Source organism: Triturus cristatus, chromosome 5_1, assembly GCF_964204655.1.
Source record: "Triturus cristatus chromosome 5_1, aTriCri1.1, whole genome shotgun sequence".
NCBI lineage: Eukaryota > Metazoa > Chordata > Amphibia > Caudata > Salamandridae > Triturus > Triturus cristatus.
The window spans coordinates 319157728-319181363 of record NC_140587.1 but is presented as its reverse complement, the minus strand read 5'-3'; positions in this window follow the sequence as shown (position 1 = coordinate 319181363).

Here is a 23636-nt window from a genome sequence, read left to right as displayed (position 1 = left end):
TGTGAAGATCTGCTAGTTTAGCAGTGAAGCTTTCCCATCCGGCTATGTGGTTGTTTGGTGCTTCTGTTTGAGCTGTAGGAGGTCCTTTGCTGATGCTGATAGGGACTCTATGTTTGCTCCCTCAAATTTGATTCTCTAAAAGTTAATCATGTAAATGGAGTCGGGGGCCACCTAGGGCAGTTGCGTTGGGGTGCAGCTGCTGAGAGGAGTATTTCTTGAGGTCGATGGTTACTGCCCCCCTTGTCCCCTAATCAGATTGCAGAGATGCAGTGGAACAGCGAGAGGCTGACGAAAGTGTAGTCCAGTGTTGAACAAGCTGAGGAAGAGTAGTAGGTGGCCACCAGTGGAGAGTTCTCAGGGAATCTTCCATTGAGCTCCCTGAAGTTGAGGTGCTCTAGATCGTTTAGTAGGTGTCTGCTGTTGTTCGTCTTCCCGTTGGCGGTCTCACTTTGAGCCAGTATGTTCCAGTGTGGGGGTTGATTGCACACTTTATCCCTCAGCAACGTACCTAGGAGATGATGGTTTAGGTCCCCCAAGAGAATAAAATGTTATGTGTCCGACTCGCTTATGTACCTTAGTAGTTGGTCGATTAGGTGTTCCGAGTCTTTTGTTTTATGTTTTGGGTGGATATTAGCATTGACTATTACTGCCTACACTTGCACTTCCATGAGGGAGAGGGTGAGCTTCACCACAATGGTGGCCTTTGAGGCAGGAGCTCTGCTAAGGTTGTACAGGCAGTGGATACATACGTTGCCAGTCTTCTTGATGAGTTACCGAATCTCTCTCTCTTCACTGCTGGTGTCATGAAGCACATAAATCCTTGCAAATGGAAGGGATCTGCCTGCAGCATTATTATATCAAATGATTTGAGGTACTGCAGGAACTCCAGATCAGATGTTTGCTTGCTACTCCGTTAACGTTCCATGAGCAAAGGCGGAAGGTGGTTTTACTGTCTCCGATGTCTGCATCCTTCTGTGGATATTGTCATATTGTGCCAGGGAGGGCGTTTATGGTTCTTGTGATCTGGCCGAGGTCTGGATGTGTGCTTCATGGATCTGGTGCTGCTAGGGGCCTGCTTTGCTTGAGGTCGGTTGTTGCTGGACACAAAATGAGACTAACGATAGATAAGGGAGATAACAAGATAACCACATCCTGGGTATCAATAGTCCATACTTAACACTGAAAACCATGGCTGTCACAAGGTGAAGAGCAGTCAGGCTGTTAGCTCCAGGCCCTATTCTTATCAGAGCCTGGTGCTGCCAAAGCTCTCCTTAGTACTAAATTGAAACCTAATAAGGATGGTCCCAAATGATTTGACAGGCCCTGCACGAAGGCTTTTAAGGACCTAAAGCAGGACCTCAAACAAAAGTCAAGGAATACGCTGGCCGTTAAAATGGCTAGAAGGAATTATGTGCAAGCACGAAAGGATAGGAAGAGACAACTTATAAAAATGGCATAAGAGGATTTAAAGGGAGCATACGAAGAGAGAAATAACCTAGCCTGCTGGAGAATTGTGAGCTGCCTTCTTTTCAATGAAATAACCCCATCAGACAAGGGACAGTCCATCCCAGCCAAGAATTGGAAAGTATGTATTCCAGTGATTGTGTCATTAGTTCTTATCCAGTGCCCAAGTGGGGGCTGCCACTGACATTTGAATTAGATGAGGTAAGAGAAGGCATAGCGGTAATTACATTAGGGAAAGTGCCAGGGCCTGATGGGGTGCCCACGGATCTTCTAAAATCATGTAGGGACCTCAGGTCCCCACTAATCGTCCAACATCTGAATTCTGTTGCCCGTGGGCAATATTACATATTCCATATTCCTACATCCTGGAAACAATCAATGTTTGTACCTGTTTTTAAAAAGGGCAACTGAGAGGACCCACCGGTCTACCGGCCTATATCATTAATAGATGCTGAGGTTAAGGTCCTTGGTAGGATTCTCCTAAAATGATTGGAGGACTGGTCTGACTGCAAAGAAATGTTGTCTGATATCCAATACGGCTTTAGGCCAGTCCAGGGGACAATCTGACAGAATCTCAATCTCTATCTGTTGATTAATAAATATACAACTGTTAAAAGCGCAGTATACACTTGGCCTTCATGGACCTCAGCACAGCATTTGACACAGTGGATAGATCGAAACTGTGGGCCGTGCTGAGAGACAGGGGGTGGACAAGGCCCTTGCAGCCTTTCTGCACCATCTGAACAAGAGCCTAGAGGCTTCAGTGAGGTTTGGCCCCAAGGGAAAATGCACTACGCACTTTCAGTTAGGATGGGGGGTCTGACAGGGTTGTATTTTGGCCCCCATGCTTTTTATCCTGTATATTAATAGTCTAGACCAGTTGTTGAGAGACCACTGCCTGGACGTGCCAATGGTGGGAACTAGAATGGTCCCGGCATTATTGTACTCAGATGACTCTGTTCTTATTGCCCTGACATCAAATGGTTTACAGTTATTATTACATTTGTTTTATGAATTTATGGAGGATTTTGGACTGTAAATTAATTATCTTAAGTCTTATACTATGACAGTAGGCACAAAAAAGTGAAATCGAAAACTCACTATATAAAGGACCATTGTCTAGGGAAAGAGGACAGATTTTATTATTTAGGTATTCTACTGGATAATGAACTAAACTGGGGACCTCTGGCAAGAGCACATATACTATCTTTTAACAGGATAGCTCATGGCATAGATTCCTTTGCTAAGCACCTAGGACATGGCCACATCAAATCTATTTTACTCTATAACGCGAGGTACATCCCGACCATGGCATTTCATGCAGAAATCTGGGGATGTAAACCCTGTCGTCCAATACAAACTGCTGAAAATAAATTTTCTTAGGAGGTTATTACAAATTCGACAAAGTGTCTCAGAAGAAAATGTGCACAAGAAGATGGGAGCAAATTTTATTTCTGATTTCATTGAATTCTGCCCAATACTTCTTTGGTTCTCTATAAGGCTTAGGAGGGAGCTAGAATTTAATAAAAAGATTGTGATTGACTGCATGAATATTGATCTGAGCCACCGTATACCTTGACTAAGCTATGTAAAAATAACTCGAGGGGCATTGGGCAAACCATGGTTGTTCAGCACCCCAGAGTTGATCTGTAAATCAGACATATCTTGGGCCAAAGAGACCTTTGAGCTAACCACAAGAGAGGCAAGGTTCCAAGCAGTCCAACATAAAGACAGTTACAAGCACTTTAATGATGGCGAAATCCACAAATAAAATGGAAATGTATTTAACTCTGGATATATCAGCACAGAAGACTGTTAACATACTTCTGATTAAACCTGGTCCCGCAGTTGTTGATGGCGTGGCATAGACCATCAGATCACCATTCATGCACATGTGATATGACTACTGCACTAGACACTTTACATGTTTGATTGATTGATTGAGAATAGCAACTTAAGTTACAGAACTGCATTGTCCTGAAAAATAATACATCTGCCCTTGTGTGTGAGAATGTGAAAGTGAAAGAAAGAGCAGACACAAAATTAGAGTAACGATAGATGAGAGAGATAACAAGATAACCACATCCTGGGTATCAACAGTCCATACTAAGGGGTCTATTAGGATGGCGGTCGGAAAATCACTCCGACCGCCATGGTAGCGGGAAAACACCGCCCACCAGGACCGAGGCATAACCGCCGGTCCAATTAGTATGCTCCGCAGTCTAAATCCGACTGCGGCGGTACGATCGCGCCATTTAACATTGCAGCGGTTGCTGCTGCCAGCAGCACCGCCGCGATGTCCAAAAAAGCATGTCCAGCATATCCCTGCACTGCGTGGCAGGCACTGCACAGTGCCTGCCACCTAGTACAGGGACATGTAGGGGGTACCATGGGTACCCCCCAGTGCACCCACACACCCCCCAAACACATTGGGGGACCGCAATGGGCCCCCGGAGACATTCTCCGCATGCCTTTCAATGGCGGTTCCACCGCCGCGGAAAGGCTGGCTACCGACGGCATCATAATCATGCCGGCGGAGCCTGGCCCTGCACCGGCCCCATTTTAGCAGTCCAGCTCTTCCTGCCAAACAAGCGTGCTGACTGCTACCGGCACAAAAGTGGCAGGCGGAAAAACTCACCGCCGCAGCCCTCCAACCGCCATCCTAATTGGCCCCTTAATACTGAAAACCAGGGCTGTCACAAGGTGAGGAGCAGTCGAGGTTGTTTGCCCTATTTGTATTAGAACCTGGTGCTGTCATTGCGAAATGTGTTGTATATATCACTAAAGCAGGCATATAGAAGCATTAACATCAGTCATTTCTAGGTGGCACCATATACTATTTAGCTACAGAGGCCCCAGAAACTCTTCTGACTGGCCTGCTGTTTACAAACAAATGTAAACGCAGCTCTAACCACAAAACAAACAGCCATGGAACAATCTGCATACTTTTATGTAAACTCCTTCAGTTCCTGTTACTTAACAGTAGAACAGGAGAGAATTCACTTGGTCAATTGACAACCAACTTCCAACTCAGCAGTAGTTGGATGTGGTATGAAATCACTAACAAACTCATCTGTTTGACCATAACCAAAACTTTCAAATACCTTGAAAAATCTTCAGTGGTTACGGCTGGTTCAAAGTGCCACATGATCTGCCCAAATTCATACCCAAGTGTAAATGGGAAAACCAAAACAGAGGCTGCTTTGGAACAAAATCTCTAAGCTCAATGGTAAGCTAATCTACTGTTGGTAACTGCACATGCTTATCCTGTTGTGTGCAATTATAGAACCCACATGTCTTTAGTGAGTTCATCCATTCTAAATGCCACTATTGTTCATCAGTTTTAATTTTGAGGGATTGCTCCCTTACGTCGCATGTACAATAAATTCAATGTACACATGGTCCGTTAATTATTGTGAGAAGGCAATGATCTTGTAGTCCATATCCAACGAAGCAATGTATCCTTCTGCACTTCTCCATTCCCATGCCTTCAGTTAACCACACACAACTGTAATATGTAGACCTATTGGAGACATGTGGAAAGGAGAATGGAATAGAAGAGAAAATAGACACTTGATAGTGTTACTTTGATTTGTCACACTTTTAGGTATGTGCGTCTATGGGTTGCAGTGGGTTTTTGAAGACAAGAGACAGACATTTAGGGGTCTGTTACCGTAACAGAACACGGGACTGACCATCAGAGGTGCGGCGGTCCCACCAGGCCAATAAGGAAACACCCCCCACACTGGCTGGCGCATCTTCGACTTTAACATTGCAGCGGGCGGTGCTGTAAGCAGCACCCGCCGCAATGTTAAATCCCAATGGTACCATAAGTACCCTCTAGTGCAGCCACCCAACCGGGGGCCCACAATGGTCCCCCACAGTGATTTCCCGCACGCCGTTCCATGGCGGAGTCTTCGCCATGGAAAGGCATTCCACCGCAGGCATCATAATATGGATGGTGGTGCCTGCAAGGCAACGCCACCATATTGTGTGCCTTTTCCGCCTGACTGGTAATACGACCGCGGAAAAGCGGTGGACGATCTTTCCGTCTGCCGCGGTGCCCCTCGCCATACTAATATGGCGGGGGTGACACAGGAACATTTGGCGGGCAGATCGCCACCGCCGGGCCGGCGGTGGTGATCCGCCCGAGATCCTAATAGGCCCCTCAGAGCTAAGCCATTATATCACTTCACCTATGTCTTTCCAGAAAACCACTATAACTTCAGACTATCTTTAGTTTTTTCTCTTTGTCTTTGAAAACTGCAACATAATAATGTTGTAATTACCACAATGAATCTTTAAGCATAACTCACCCTCCCAATAATAATACAACCACCTTCCTTTTATGAGTACACGCTATGTGCTGCTGTGATTTATATTTGCGATAACTTGGCGTACTATAATGCAATAAGCATCAATCAGTATCATATAAACCTTTGAACACAATTAGCTTTGTCCCTAAATACCACCACTACCTTAAACACAGTATGTGCATTTCGAATATTGCAAGGATCTTTAGAATGTTGGAAAATCACTTTCATAGTTTTGCGTAATAGGATAAAATAATGTTCAACAAATAACAAAGGGCAAGATATACGAACATTAAGAATAACAATTTGCAAACAGTTTTTTTCCAAAATGCTATTTGATAATCGCTATTCTTAATGCATGAAACTTTTATTTTTAAATTAGCAATTCTAAGTTGGTTGCAAATTGACCAACATCATGGCTATTAATGAGGCAGTTTGCAATTTAGGACCAATTAGGAATGACATCCATCACAGAAACGGTGGCCTGCTGAGGTCAGCAAACCACAATGTGTGTGATTGCTTTTAATTAAAGCAAGCTTTCCTTAAAAATACAAATTGTTTTTCTTAAAGGAAAATGCGATGCCTTTAAAATATATATATATATATATGTTTTGGTCAACATTCACAAAGGGAAACAAGTTACCGAATTGAGGCTTGTACATCAGAAAAGCCATTTTTGCGATCATAAATGGCCCAATTCCGTTAACTAGGCCGTTTGCAACCACAAAAAAATCTTTGAAAATCTGGCCCATAGTTCTCCACTCCTAAGTAGTTCAGGGTCAGTACTTTCAAATACCAGAGTTTTTTTCGATTTATTCTTAGTATAGTTCTCTGTGTTTAGAGTTTGATTTCAAGGAAAAGATAACAGTCTGTAAGATGTCACAAGAACTGGAATACACGTCCTGGCTACTACACAAAGGGGTCGATTCGGATCCGGGTCCGACAGCTCTCTGAGAGCTGTTCGTATCCTTACCTTGCGACCGACACATACCCGTAGCCGGTCCGTCCTGTAGATGAAGTACGATGCGCATAACTGCCAAAAACCCGACCGACACGTAGGCTGTGATCCAAGCTCCATTCTCCGTCCGAGCCGTAACCCCTAACGCCGAACCGAGTCACCCGGAAGCAGTATCCATAGCAGTTTACGCCCTGACAAGGACGATGCGTACTTCCTACGCACCGGACGGGTCGCCACGTACGGCACGTCACAGCATCCGGAAAAGAAGCATATCAGCTACGATTCGCCACAACTCAATCCACGGCTACGAGACGGACCAGCTTGCAGCGGGTACGAGACGGAGCAACAAGCAGCGTGTACAAGACGAACACATCATGAATCCCATCGCGCAGGTCATACCAGTACTCTACATCTATGACCGGATCAGGAACAGACGCGGACGGTGCAGACGGTAAGTCAGACACCTACCACACAAACAAACGACACGTACCCGCAAAATGGCACACACACACAGGGGATCCATATCCTGGACACTAACAACAGGCCACCATAGGGGTTGTATGGCCAGCACCACTATCACCCACACCCATAGGGGACCTGTTGCCCAGCACCACTGCCACCCCCACTCATAGGGCTCATGTTGCCCATCACCCCTGCCACCCCCACTCATAGGAGACCTGTTGCCCATCACCCCTGCCACCCCCACCCATAGGGGACCTGTTGCCCATCACCCCTGCCACCCCCACTCATAGGGCTCATGTTGTCCAGCACTACTGCCACCCCCACCCATAGTGGACCTGTTGCCCAGCACTACTGCCACCCTCACCCATAGGGGACCTGTTGCCCATCACCCCTGCCACCCCCACTCATAGGGCTCATGTTGCCCAGCACTACTGCCACCCCCACCCATAGGGGACCTGTTTCCCAGCACTACTGCCACCCCCACTCATAAGGGACCTGTTGCCCATCACCCCGGCCACCCCCACCCATAGGGGACCTGTTGCCCATCACCCCTGCCACCCCTACCCATAGGGGACCTGTTGTTCATCACCCCTGCCACCCCCACCCATAGGGGACCTGTTGCCCAGCCCCAGCGCCACCCCCACTCATAGGGCTCATGTTGCCCATCACGACTGCCACCCCCACTCATAGGGGACCTGTTGTCCATCACCCCTGCCACCCCCACCCATAGGACTCATGTTGCTCAGCACTACTGCCACCCCCACCCATAGGGGACCTGTTGCCCAGCACTACTGCCACCCCCACTCATAGGGCTAATGTTGCCCATCACTCCTGCCACCCCCACCCATAGGGGACCTGTTGCCCATCACCCCTGCCACCCCCACCCATAGAGGACTTGTTGCCCAGCACTACTGCCACCCCCACTCATAGGGCTAATGTTGCCCATCAACCCTGCCACCCCACCCATAGGGCTTATGTTGCCCATCACCCCTGCCACCCCCATTCATAGGGCTAATGTTACACATCACCCCTGCCACCCCCACTCATAGGGGACCTGTTGCACATCACCCCTGCCACCCCCACTCATAGGGCTCATGTTGCCCATCGCCCCTGCCACCCCCACTCATAGGGGACCTGTTGCACATCACCCCTGCCACCCCCACTCATAGGGCTCATGTTGCACATCACCCCTGCCACCCCTACGCATAGGGCTCATGTTGCCCAGCTTCACTGCCACTCCCACTCATAGGGGACCTGTTGCCCATCACTACTGCCACCCCCACTCATAGAGGACCTGTTGCCCATCACCCTTGCCACGCCCACTCATAGGGGACCTGTTGCCCAGCATCACTGCCACCCCCACTCATAGGGCTCATGTTGCCCAGCACTACTGCCACCCCCACCCATAGTGGACCTGTTGCCCAGCACTACTGCCACCCCCACTCATAAGGGACCTGTTGCCCATCAGCCCTGCCACCCCCACCCATAGGGGAGCTGTTGCCCATCACCCTTGCCACCCCCACCCATAGGGGACCTGTTGCCCAGCACCAGTGCCACCCCCACTCATAGGGCTCATGTTGCCCATCACCACTGCCACCCCCACTCATAGGGGACCTGTTGCCCATCGCCCCTGCCACCCCCACCCATAGGACTCATGTTGCTCAGCACTACTGCCACCCGCACCCATAGGGGACCTGTTGCCCAGCACTACTGCCACCCCCACTCATAGGGCTAATGTTGCCCATCACCCCTGCCACCCCCACCCATAGGGGACCTGTTGCCCATCACCCCTGCCACCCCCACCCATAGGGGACCTGTTGCCCAGCACTACTGCCACCCCCACTCATAGGGCTAATGTTGCCCATCACCCCTGCCACCCCCCCCATAGGGCTTATGTTGCCCATCACCCCAGCCACCCCCACTCATAGGGCTAATGTTACACATCACCCCTGCCACCCCCACTCATAGGGGACCTGTTGCACATCACCCCTGCCACCCCCACTCATAGGGCTCATGTTGCCCATCGCCCCTGCCACCCCCACTCATAGGGCTCATGTTGCACATCACCCCTGCCACCCCCACTCATAGGGCTCATGTTGCCCAGCTCCACTGCCACCCCCACTCATAGGGGACCTGTTGCCCATCACTACTGCCACCCCCACCCATAGGGGACCTGTTGCCCATCACCCCTGCCACCCCCACTCATAGGGGACCTGTTGCCCAGCATCACTGCCACCCCCACCCATAGGATGGTTGATGCGCCACACATCCATCATACTCCAACAATAGGTATGTCAGCAAAATGCATTCCCCTAACATCATGACAACAGTGTATAATCTGTGACAAATGCCCACAACAGTGATTATGACTTCGAACATACAATGTAACTACCAGCACGTGTGACCAAAAAATGAGTGTGGCCTACACAAGGCAAGCATCACTATAGCACTGTGTCAATGTAAAAATAACACCCCCTCACTGTGTAGAACAAAAGTTAAGTGTGGGGTTCCAAACTGCAGCAAATGTCGAGCATTGTGTTGATGGGGTCTAAACCCCCCCTCATCACAGTGACCAAAAGGTAAGTGTCATCATGGTCAAAGCTGCAAATTCCAAACAGCATGTATGATTCCCGGGCCCAATACATCAAACACTTTTGGGGCAAAGTAGTGGTTATGTCCCATACCCACAGAGATGTGGTGAGGCTGACAGTGCTGTGAAAACAAAACATACTCTCGGCCATGTGCAGACAAGCACCACACATGGGGGCTGACAATGCATACAGTGTACAATGACACAAGAGCAGAAGTGACCATCACAAAGCATACACACATCTCGAAAATAGACACACTAATCAAAACAACCTGTGTCGACTGTAGGTGTCAGGTCAAACACTCACATTCCATGCCAGCAATGGCACCCAACAACCAGGATGAATGTGCAGAATGATGTGATATTACTCACAGGGACAGCAGGGCAAATCACAGAAACAGCATCCAGACAATGACCCACAACAGCAATACCAATGCACTGATGCAGATGAACAAACACAAACAGGCAACTTCACACTTCACATCTGACACAACATGTGTGTGTGTGTGTGTCTCAGTATCCCCAGGCAACTACACAACACATTAGGGGGGCTGAACCACAGTGACACAGATGTGGACACAGTGCCATACAAAAGTAACCCATCATTGGGACCCCCTTAGTGGGCAATCAGGCTTGTGAGATGATAGAGAGCACAAAAGACACATGTGACACAAGCTGGAATGAACACAAACTAACACAGCAAGAGACTGACACACAACAGCACTACCCCCAGGGACCAGACATTGGGGTGACACAAGCATGCATGACACCTCCACTGTGATGACAAAGGAAGATGTCTTACAAACTGTGAAAACCAGACATGTGTCCTGTGCCACAAACGTACATCACATCTACACAAACACAAATCACTCAGCATGGCCCGTGATCCATGGACTAATGGGAACTAGGGGCCCATCCATGCAAACATTTACATCAGTCCACCCTCAACACCACACACCCTGAACTGCAACAATGTGCATCTGTGAAGCCCACATGGACAGGTGACACTGCACATGCGCCCATGACAAACACAGGAATGTTGGGAGGAACTAAGGTGCACAGACTCATCACACAAGGACAGTTGACAACCCTGGTGAATGACAGACATACTGAACAGTATGGGATACCTGGCCATGATGGCAAAGCTCACATAACCTTCAGAATACCTCCCACAATCCCAGGACAATGCAGAAGCCAAGGAGAACCACAAGGCACACATGCTGACACCTGCAAACATTGCAGCCCTGAACCGGACAAGTGGGAGCAGTCACACACTCACACACATGTCTCAATCACTGAAAGAGATGACCTAGGGACAACTACATGATATTGCGAACTAACAAGTGCCATGGGGACCCCTGACTGTGTCCCATCTGCGTCTGACAACATAATCACAACTCAGAACTGAAAAATCCCAATGATGAAACACCAATTAACAGTAGTGTGTCATGCACCTACACATCTGGTAGCCCATGTCAAAGTTGTGGGATTAACACAGTAACACTCAGCAAGCATAAACAAGAGGAACATATCAAGGGAACACTGCCTGTGTATGAAAAGGGATGTGGACACACACATGCTCACACAACACACACCTTGGGCCCAGGCTATGTCATGGAACAACACACTTACTTGAGGGGACCCAACTCCTGTGGAAGCCCAGCTGTGGCAAACATAGTCACAGCACGTCTCAGTCATGTCAGCAGAACACTTGGTCAGTCAGCCATCAGTTACCACACAATGAAGGCTCTGGTCACAACAGCTAAGGGAGTCTCCCCTAAGTCATCTGCACATACTCAACACATATGTACAGCAAGTTGCACAGAGGACCCTGTTGCTCCTATACCAATGATGCCCACACCTGTAGGTCCAGTGGTGATGTGCACAAAGTCAGGGAAATAGACAGATTGGACAATGGGAAGCACATCATATGTGCATGGGTGCAAGCCACAGATGTGACCATGCAAATGAAATGTTCACAGATATGTCCACAAATAGTTGATCACGACACACCCAGTTAGCTGCAAAGGATGACATGGATACCGACCAGATACATATCTCATGGACCACATGGAGTACCTCACATCAACACCTCAGTATTCAACATTGGAAACCAAGCATTACAGGTGCAAGGGCATGTTAAACATCATCAACCTAATGTACTGCTAAATCAAGTTCACAGGAATAAAGAAAAAATCTTTATTCAGCATATTAAAAGTTAAACGTCCGTTCAAACAAAAGGCAAATGGCCAGTCCATTATCAAATGCCAAGGAGTGAACTTGAGTGACAACTGTCACACGTTGCTTGCCTGCACTGCTAAGGACAGGGGACATCCCCTCGGAGGGGCATACATGGGGGCAGGCCAGGCACCGCAGGGACAGGATCAGGGTGCAGCAGAAGGAGGCAGTGAAGGCGTGGTGGATACAGGAGAGACACTTGCAACTGCGGTGGAGCTGACTGAAGTGGTGGGTGCAGTCACAACTGTGGGGCACAAGGCAGATGGGGTGGGTGCCGGCACAACTTCAGTGAGCAGGTCAGAAGGAGTGGATTGGGTCACCACTGCAGTGCCCAAGTCAGACGGGGTGGTCGTGGATTCCACTGCAGTGCCTAAATCCATGTGAGCGGAATGGGGTGCAGGTGAGGTCGGCAGGACAGAGGGGGGACACGGTCCCCACATCAGTGGCACTAACCGTCTGACCAGGTGTGGAGGAGCAAGTGGTAGGTGGGGAGGGCCTCAGCATTTTGAGGATGGTGTATCTGTGGGTGGGGGAACTCGGGGCAGGGTGCGGCGGGGGAACCTCTGGAGTGGTGGCCTGGGGGATTAAGGGAGGAGACTTCGCCTTGGAGCTGCGGGGCGGGTGGGGTCTTGCTCTTCTGGCTCCGGGGGGACTTGCGGGAGAGGGTCTCAGTCTGACTGCACCTGGGGGAGGGTGTCAGGGTGTGAGGGGCACTCCCCTCTGTGTGTGGGGACTTCCTCTTCCCTTTGTAATCTGGATCTGCTGGGTCGGTGGGGAAGAGGCCAAGGTCACAGAGGAAGAGCTTCTGTGGAGATGGGGCTGCAGGTGAGGCAAGCGAAGGGGGCTAGGAGGGAGGGGTTTCGAAAGACTGCGGAGTGGTTGTGGATGACTGTGTGTGTGTTGAGAATTCCTAGATTTTTTCAATCATCTTAATGTGAAGCATCAGAACAGCACACCTCTTTGGCCGCAGGCCAATGGCCTGTGGAATGTTTCATTAGTACTCTTAAGGAAGCTGCTCAGCATGCTGTATTGGAAAAGCTCGACCTACAACTGTCTTGAATACTACTCTTCGAGGTTTCTTTTTGACCCCTCAGTCAATCACAGGTGAAAGCACTGCAACCAAGTTACATCAATGAACCAACAGTCGATCAAGCACTGTGGAAGAAATCCGTATAAAAGACTTGGATCGTAAAAGGGAAAATGAAAGCCTGCACCGACATGCAGAAGATGTGACTTTCACTACAGGAGATGGAGTGCTTGTCCGTCAAATCTAGAAAATGAAAATCTGATGCTCTCTTCAATACTGAGCCATTTCATGTTGTGACCAGCAAAGGACACATGGTTACTGCCCAATGTCCTGGGAAGTCCATTAGGTCAGATTCCTCGCATTTACGGTATGTAGCTCATCGTTCGTCAGACACTGATGTCAATGTAGAGACTGGGTCTGAAAGGACAATTCAAAACCCCTTGACTGCTGTTGTACCTACATCGCCAATGCAGGTCACGGACACTTCTACTGCCTGGTCCCAGTTTCTGACGACACGATCAGGACATGTGATCAGAGCGCCATGAAGACGCATCAAAGAGCTATGATTGTATATATGTTTGTGAAAAATGGTAATGTTTTATTTAACAGGTGGGGAGATGTAGTGTGTGAGTTAGCAATGACGGAAACCTTTTTTCTCCTGATAGACTCCATAGAACTGTGACGTAAGTGTTTGGGAGTAGTGAAGTGAATGCAGTTTTAGAATGTAGAGTTTGCGGTTACACGCAGACGAATAAAGACATGTAATACAAAGTGCCGTGTGTGGTGTAGTCATTAGTGGGTACCCAGGCTGGGGAGGACGCTTCAGTCCCCACCATGCCAATAGCATTAAAACATACCAAAGAGTTAGCCCAAATGGAGAAGTTATAGTACACTGATATACAGCACGGGTTGGCAACAGAAATAAAAGAAATTGAACATTGCAAAGAAGAGAAACTAAATGCAAAAACAACTTCAATAATGGAGATGCAAAGTGAAGAGCTAGAGAAGAAAAGAATGCTCAACAAGCAGCTGGTGGTAAAAAGTGGTCTACATTGGTGAAATTAAGTCCAATAAGCAACAAGCAAATTGTAATCTAGAGAACAAAAACACAATTCAGGGCATCAAAGAGACATGCCTAAAGACACAATCAAGCGAATCCTACTGTATATTCCTAGAGTTAATTCCAGAACTGACAAACCTCAGTGAAGAAGAAAAGAAACTAAGGCAAGTTATAGCAGAGTTAAATCTAAGTGGACAAACAAAAATAAATCAAGTCTGGCGGGAGGCATGGAAAGAAAGGCCAGAAACTTTGAAAATAAAATGCTTGTTAAATATATTGTGCAACACAAATGATTAACTTCAAAAGACTGGAGAAACGGAGACATGAGAAAAAAGAAACGAACTTAACATGGACTCACACCAAAAACCAAAAACAATCAAACATTCTGGAGCACACTCTGATTGGTGCATTGTCAAAACGGTGGGGGGGGAGCTTAAAAGCAGGGGCAAGTAATGAAAATCAAGAAACAACTATAAGGCAGAGGTCCAGACGTCACCAAGAGCCATGAATTAGAAAATGTAAGGCTAATGCGCATCATCAAATCTGGAATGGAAAATGCCATAATTAGCAGGTGGCTGGAAGATCCATGCAATTTCAATATAAGTGACATACCAAAATGTCTGGCTAAAGAAACAGATTTGCGAGCAAAAACAAAGTTTACAATTGGCTACCCGGGAAACTAGGGAAAGGGACTGTGAAAATAAATGACCTACCCATGTTAAAATGGCACAACAAAGACAAAAAGAATGAGGAGATTGTCGTGGGAAGCAAGAACTTGATTGAGTTCATGATGACATCTGCCCCTTACAAGCCACAGAGAGGAGGATACAAATTGAAAGAGGCCACATAAGGAAACAAGGGAGTGTAGAAGTGCGTATGAATGATAGACAGACTAAACATAGGCATGTGGGAGAAGGGGAAAAAACGAGATACTGGAAACATCTTCATGGCAAATCACAAGAGGAATCTTGATAAAGAAAGATGAATAGAGACTTTTTCAACAGAAAGTATCCATAGCTCAAATCCAATGACTAACAAGGAAGAAATGATTAGGCAGATGTGCACATCAAAACAAAATTCCTGCTCGGCACTCACTATCCTAAATGCATGAAAACAAGATTGGCTAGAACCGGACACCTACAGAACCGGAAATAAACGATGTGTGTGGGGGAAAAACGATAACACATCGACCAGAGAATGTGCCAGCATGCCTCCCCCCACCCCCCCCCCCCACCCCCCAAAATAGGGGATATCAAGGCATGATATTCTATTGGCTAATTTCAGCAGGAAAAAGTCCGGATTACATAAACATTTAAAAATGCACAAAGCACCTGCAAGCCACAGTAAACAGCGAGGCCTCCAATTATCCTGTAGAAACAACAAATGAGCAGAATTTAAATAATGCTACAATTTATATGAGAACATGCAGATGCGGGTTATCATGTTATTAGATATGTCCATACTGTGTCTCCTAAACGTTTATGTGCCACAACAGAAACTGGAGGATTTCACAGACCCTCACTTGGATCAGTGGCGCTGCACTGAAACCTGCCAGGTCAAAACTAATCATTGTCATCTGTGGAGATCTCAACTGCAGAATGGATGAATGGGGCCTGACATGGAGAAAAACATGGAAATAAGGAGGGCCTTTGGAGTTCCATCTATTCAGCATGAATTCCCTAAAATTGACGCAAAGGACAAAAGACTGCAAACGTTTGGAGAAGAAGGCCGTCCATTGGCGAGAAGCTCCTATGAAAACACAGTGCTGGTAACATACAGTGCAATGCTGTATTTCTTCATGCGTTTGAGGCAAAGGTCTGTATTCCACTACCTATACTGATTTGCATTTGTACGTAAATAGGGAAAGGACAGACTGGGAATACAGACTTTTGTGCATTGCTTTGCTACAAGAGATCATTCCAAAGAATGCAAGGACAGAATGAACATAAATACCGACGTTATCTATATTCTCTTAAAATTGATTTCTTTTCCCAGTCTAGAATGTCTGAGTATTTCAGGCGGTTTGTGTCTTTTGTGCATATGGCGGCACATTAGCATGTTGTCTAGGTGTACATGTTTGCAGGCATGTGTCTGTGCTAAGAAGCTGCACGTCTGCTTGCCTGAGTATATGGGTGCCAGCATGTCTATTGTCTGGGTGCCTGTAGGTGGTTTGTTTTATGTTTGCCTAAACAGTGAAGACTGTGGGTGTTTTCCATTCGCCATTCAATTCTTCTATCTGTCCACCCAACTCGTTCGTTGCTTGTAATTGTATAAGTGACTGTATTTGCGCTGCCTGTGGCTGTATCTGTGCAGTTTGCTTGGTCCAGTGCTGCATCTTGTCTGTGTACATGGGTGCCTGTTTCTTGCATATGTGCATATGTCTGCTAGCCTGCATGTTTATTGGTGTGTATGCCTGGGTGATTTTACTTTTGTTGGTTACTGTACCCATTGGTCTGTATGCATGACTGTATTTTGGTATGTATACATCAGTTTCTGTATATAATATGTTAATTTTTATATGCCTGTAGGTGAGTTGATCTGTCTGCATGTTTATATATTATTTATATTACTCACTCTTCAAGCCTCTGAAACACTGTATTGAAATCCTCCATTCTCGACACCTCTCACTCAGCACAATCCACAGACAAACTATTTCTAGCACTGTGTACAGCTGCTGAACACTGGCTAACTAGCCAACATCATTCATTAACTAAACGATATCACATTTTAAGAGACAACATCTTCCCATCTAAAATAAAACCCTCTCCTGAGACCCTCACCTTGTCCTATACATGAACTCTCCTCTAAAGAATAGCCCCACGTTGTTATCTTTTAGGAAATCGCTAAAAACCTGGCTCTTCGCCAACTAACATTTTCATCTACAGTTTCATCGGCTACCTATCTGGATTTTCTGGTATCAGCGCCTAGACGCCCCAGTGCATTTGTGCGCTATACAAATCAAATCAAATCTAACTCACATCTAACAATCCTCACTAAAACTAGCCTCTTCCCCTCCTTTTCATGAAATGACATCTTGAATTTTGTATCCTGGAAAACGTTCCAGGTTGTGTGAATTGGAAATTCGCACTATTTGCCAAGAATATGCTTGCCCTAGCTATAGTTGCTGTAGACTTGTGGCCAGATAGTGCAGGTTATTACATTCACATCTGTATAATTAGCGGCTAAGCAAATACAGCCTGACTAGAAATTTTATTTCAGGTGCAAAATAGAGGTTGCACCTTAAACGGAATTAGCCCCATAATTGTAAGCAGGGCCCATATCATACAGCCATTGATTACGGTTCCGATTCATTTTTGGAAAAGGTAGCCTTGTTTTTTAGAAGTAAAAATACCTTTTGGCCACAAGTGGGCAGTCTAGGATAAATCAGAGATATTTCATTACACATTTTAATATTATATGAACTGCTTAGTGCTGCAGTGCAATATTAGCCCTGGTATTGATGACTAATTTAATTGATTTAATCTAGTAATCAGGATCGAATAATGTATTTATTTTATTTTTCGGGAGGGGGGTGGCGGTAAAGTGGCACGTCATATTAAAATAGCCACTTACCACGCGTGATTAAATATTTAAGTGGGGATGCGTAAAAATCGTGGTGGTAGAGAAATAGATAATCAGCCAGCGAAGGACGAGAACTGCTGGCGTTTTGACTTTCATCCATGTATGTCGAGGTATGATTAAATAGCCCAGAGAGAAATTTGACAATTATTTTATGAGAAGCCTATAGTAGGGAAAGTAATGTTTGTCTTAAGCGTTTGACCAACTAAGGGCCAATAAACTGTTGTTCAGAAAAGTAATTTTTATTTAAAAATAGTGCTGCTTACGAGGGCAGATTCGTCTTTGCTTACAAAATGTGAATTCACACTGATTAATGAATTTTGTATATTCAGTACAGTCTAATTGTAGGTGCAGGCATGTATGTGTATGTTATTTCTATAGTGTGAACCTATCCAAAAGCACAGGAGCGCTGTAAGTGGTCACACGCAAGCATAGAGTGAACCAGTGAAAGGAGAGGAAGCTGAGTTATGGATAAATAATGGATTGTGATATGGGGCTCCTGAAGGAGGTCTCTCCCGAAGGCTTGCATGGAGGCACTATCGCTTGCTTTCGGTATGCACCATCAGCTCCTATCTGGCATCGACCTGATGCTAGACAATTTGGAATAAATCGAGCAAGGATCCTATTAGGATCCTATTAGCCCCAGGAGCGGCCCGTGCCGGTAAGAGAGGTGAAACGGTGTGGAAAGGGAGTCAATAGAGGACGAAAAATTTAATTAAAAAAAAGAAAGAAAACCACTTACCACGTCGGCGATGCGGTGAGCACAAGGTAAGTGGTTTTCCTTTTTTTCCCCCCTCGGCGTCATCTGTCGACTCCCTCCCCACCTCAGGCCCTGCACAGGCCTATTAGCCCTGGGCGCTGGGGCTTAACTCCAACTCTTTTAGTGGGACTATGTCCTAGAGACATACTTGACAGAGGAAACACATAGGGGACCACTTTTTCACTGAAGCACTTCACTTACCTGGTAACAATGAGACTTCACACATTGAGTAATCCAGATGCTAAGAGTTACGAGGGGGATCAACAAGACAAACTATTAGTTGAAGCTGCAGACCCCGAATGATGGTATATAGTAGCAGCGCCTGCGTGAACAATACTCCCAGTGTACCCCCATGCTGACTGATAGACCCATCCTCATACATCTGCTCACATAGATGCAAATGGTATTGTAGGACTGTTTTTTGTCTAAAACTCTATTAAAGATGATGTTTTTGGGAGATTCACTGGGCTTCTTTAGAAGGCAGGCACTGTGTGAGTCTGATATATGAACTATACTTAGTTCTGGCTGCTTGTTTCTTTGGAGACTGGCCTTATGTTGATCCTCTCTCATTATTTAATTTTGATTTACTATTGAGACAATCAGCCAAGCTTCTAGTTCGTCAATTTTCTTAAATGGAAAAGCACACAGAATAACATACATGTGAGAAACGAGTTCACATAAAATAAAAGTGCACATTTATTTCTGCAAATATGAATAGAGACTTAGTCATACCAATTAAACCACACCTAAATTAGGCATTATTTTGTAATGAGTAAAAATGCTGTAACAATCTGTATGTTACTATAAAAATTAAAGAAATAATTGGTGATAAAAGGAACTGTTGCAAAAGGGAGATGTGAATTGCAAGATTTTAATTATCTTTCTTACCGAATATTTGTGTTTAAACTTCGGTAGTTTCTTAACGTTTGTGAAGGTTGCAAAGCTGTTAAAAAAGAAAGCTTCACCAAAAGCTACAGATGAAAACCATTTGCAGCTTGATACACCCTAATTGGTAGGTCAAGTTTCGTAAAAATATAAACAGACGTATTTTTCAGAGACTGGCCATAGAACATACATTTTAAACTCCAGCACGGAGGCAGACAACAGCAGCTCATTCATTATGTTAGGCGGCGGGCCCAGAAGGGACATTTCAGTGCATTGCAGAGCTCCTGAACAAAAAATCCATATTCAATGCTACGTTTTCGGACACTGGGGTTAAGACAATATTCTTGCTTCTATCGGTTTGAGGGGACTCCAGAGTAATTACATAATAAATGACTGCATGAGGAAATGTATAAAGCTCAGGAAAGGGAAGCTAACTGTCTCAAAGCAAAATAAATAGGGGATCAACGACGTGGGTTCTGTCCTAAATCGGGACAGAATGAGCCTTTGTTGTTGAGAGGTGTGGCGCAGCTGCCGGAGTGGCTGACTCCAGAGCGCGGGGCTCATGGATTGATCCCCGGGTGCCAGCTGTAGCTCAGCATCATGTGACCCTGGGCAATAGCTCACTTAATCTGTCCGATGGCACCCCAGCGCCTTGAAACCTTAAAAAGTGATGTGTTCACGCTTTACAAATATAGATTTTTTCTGTTGACATTCAAAGAACTATCTTTAACATAATTGGCTTTGGTGGTCCTGCCCTACTGATGTTACTCAGTCTGTCAGCCGTGTATGACCCGCTTGACCATACCATGTCTTAGACACGAGGGTGTCTGGCACAACCAGGAGCTGGATTAAGTCCTCCTCCATGATGCTAGTTGGTGAGGACAGAGCACTTTTAATTATTGTCAGGTAAAGAGTCCCTCACAGGTCTAGCTGCTTTTTAATATTTAGATCCAGAAGTATCATTTGGTTGACTTTCCAAAATATGCAAAACATATTATGCATGACATGAGCAGAGATTGTTATAATGCAGGTGAAGAATTTCCCCCAAAATTAAAGTGTATGCACTGTAGGTGAGTTATCCTCAACGAGGCAAAGACCGGGCTCCTGGTAATAAACACCAGTGATTGCTTTAAAAAGGGGAGACTGCAGTACGCTCTTTCAAAATGGGTGGCACTTAAATTGCAATAAAAAACCCGGATAAAACCATGAAATCATCTTTGATTTCTCCATATCTAAGGACGACCATACCAATAACATCATCTACCAGGCATCATCTATGGTACGAAGAAGAACACATTATGTAATAGCTAAAATAGCCAGAACCAATATTGGAACAAATATAGACTACTGAAATAACTTCTTGGCCTGGGCATCAAAGGCTAAACTGAGGAAATTACAGGCTAAGTTAAGAAAATTACAAGTGCTGTAAAACTCGAGAGCCAGGGCGGGAACCAACTTGTTTAAGAGAATGCATCTCTCTCCTACTTCACTGAATTGAAAGAGCTCTCTGTGGCCTCCAGAATTCAGTTCACAGAAGACAGTCTAAAGTACAGTTTCACATTATCTAAAATAGATTTTACAATTGTTCCAACCACACAGAGCCTCTGAGGAAGAAAAAAATCCTTATTCCACCTCACAAAGAACTGTCACTTGTTCCTTTTGGAACTACTTTCCAGAGGACTCGAGAAATATTGACCAACTTCTGCCCTTTAGTAAAACTTTAAGAACTTTCCAGTATTAAGCGACCGCCACCGCTGTCAACTTAAGCTTGCAAGTTTAAGTGTTAATGTTATTAAGCAACTATATCCAAGATTAGCCTATTGTTACCCATGTTTAACACATCCTGAAAACCCCTCCACATATCTGGATAAGTGGTAAGTCAACTTCCAAACCACATTGGGTACTAAAATCACCCTGGTTGCAGCACTGGACATCCAGGGTAATTATAGATCCCAAGACATGTACATCCTCTTTCACCACTCGAGGTCTTAAATATACCCCCATTATCACCTTAATTTAAAGATTTTAGCCATCATGTTAACCGTCCTTTCTTGCTGCAATTAATACTTCTTGACATCAGAACTTGACATAAACAAAGTGTTTATTGTAGTATATAATTGTTGAAATATTACATGATAGTCCCTTCTTGAAGTTTAATTAGTTAAACATATATGATCATTCTTGAGCATTTATGACGTAGTGACAGTGGGTAAACAGTTTTGTAATCAGCGGTTGCGATGTCATAGCGGTGAATTAGCAGATTTAGAACCTGATGTAAACAATAGAAACTTCCTAAAGAAGTCATGCATAGCAATACAAAAAAACTAGATTTCAAAGCCTCCTCTCTTTAACTGGCTCTTCTACCCTGTTGTTTCTGAAGAGCCTTCTTGCAAATGTCCATCCTTTCCTCATTTCCGCAGAGGCTTTCTTCTGATTAGAGGTTGGTCCCTTGACGGCGTTCAGACTAATCTCAACGCTGCATTGCAACATTGTGATTGGCTCAGGGGAGCCTATACTGCTTCCTGCTTCCTGTTCCAGCGGATGCCAGGAAGAGGATGGAAGAGAGGCAGCAGCCGGCCAGCCAGCCGTGAGGTAAATTATTTATTTATTTATTTTCTCCCACTGGTCCTCACCCCACTGCTGATTTGCGGGACCAGCCGCAACTGGTCAAAATCAAAGTAGTACAAAACCTAGACCTAAATAGCTCTTCCTGCTCACAGAACAATTCTGACATGTAGAGAGAGATATCTTTCCTCTTTCAAGATCTCTATCCTGAATAATTGCACTTAAAGCTAAAATGTTTGCAAATGTTGCAAAATAGCACTAGTAGTCCTACAAATTCAACATCCCACAGGCTTGTCAGAGGCAAAGGATCAGCCCACTGTCTGCCCGTGACATGGCAATTAACATGGGTGAAGCTGTGCATCTTAAACCATGGCTTTTCTGTTTTTTTCTAACAAAAACATTCCCAATTTAGAAGGACTCCAGATGAGAATCGAGTAGACACACCTATCTGTAACAAAAGGTGGAACCACCAGACAAATGTCTGCACTTTCTGCATATCCTCTTCTCTCTCTCCTCTCAAACCACTTAAAAGTGGCTTCTATGCGAGATCGGGCTAGGACAGAAATTTAGCCCGAGCCAAAATAAAAGTGCCCCCTATTAGCGAATCTGATAGCTAAAAAGTGGCCCACATTTGCAAAACAGGAGTTTTGAACTTGTAAAGACAAGCTGTGTATGTGCTTTCCAACATACTGACGGCTGCATGCATTTGTGCTTGTTTCAGACAATGCTTGTGGTAATACCAGAGATGAAAACGGCCAACCAGACCATAAAACACGCCCACAAGGAGACAGACAAACGGGCCTCACACTGAGCTGTCAGGCCAGCCCCTCGGGCACTGCCTGATGGCCCTTTAGGCCAGTCCGACCCTGATGATATGTCACACACTGCACATTCCAAAAGGTTAACTATCAATAATGATACCGATGTACAGCTGCTGCTGCTCTTATGCCACAATCAGAGCTGTTTCAGATGCCTGGGTGCAGCCTCACATGTCTATGCATAGGGTCAAAAGTCTCTTTTCCTCCAGGAAGAAAGCTTCAGCTGCCCAAGCAGAGCTCAGAGTTCATGTGCAGATGTGAAGACCCATATGCCCACTTATAGGATCATATGCTCCTGTACAGCCTTCTATTTTCATGTGTAGCGTCATATGACATCTCTGCACACACACGGCAAACAAGTTTGGGGGCATATTATCAAGGACGGCGTTAGAAATTATCGTCAGTTTGGCGGCAGAAAACTGCCGCTAAAGCGGCGATAATGGGCTTGATAATAGGACCTTGTGAATTCCCATAGAAGCCCATGTTCTGGTGTGAACATGGGCTTCTATGGGAATTCTCCAGGGCATATTATCGAGCCCATTATCGCTGCTTTAGCAGCAGTTTTCTTCTGCTAAACCGGCGATAATTTTAACGCCGTCCTTGATAATACGCCCCCACGTTCGTAATCCGTAGGTTTGCTTTCTCTGACCTAGAGCTGCCATTCATTACACGGGTCAACAATGTTTTACATAGTGCTTAATTTGTGCCGGTGGTTTCCAGGCCTGCCTGGATTCAGAGTTGCCAGATTAGTTCCCAGGGGATCGGTCCTGGGGCTTTATAGGAAGACATTGTGTTGTAACTCATTGTCACCCGGCTACGCTCAGCCCAGGGCTATGAAGTTATGAAGTCGGGGCATATTAACAAGGAACAGGGAAAATTAACGCTAAGGGCGCTTAGCGTTAATTTTTTTAACGCCC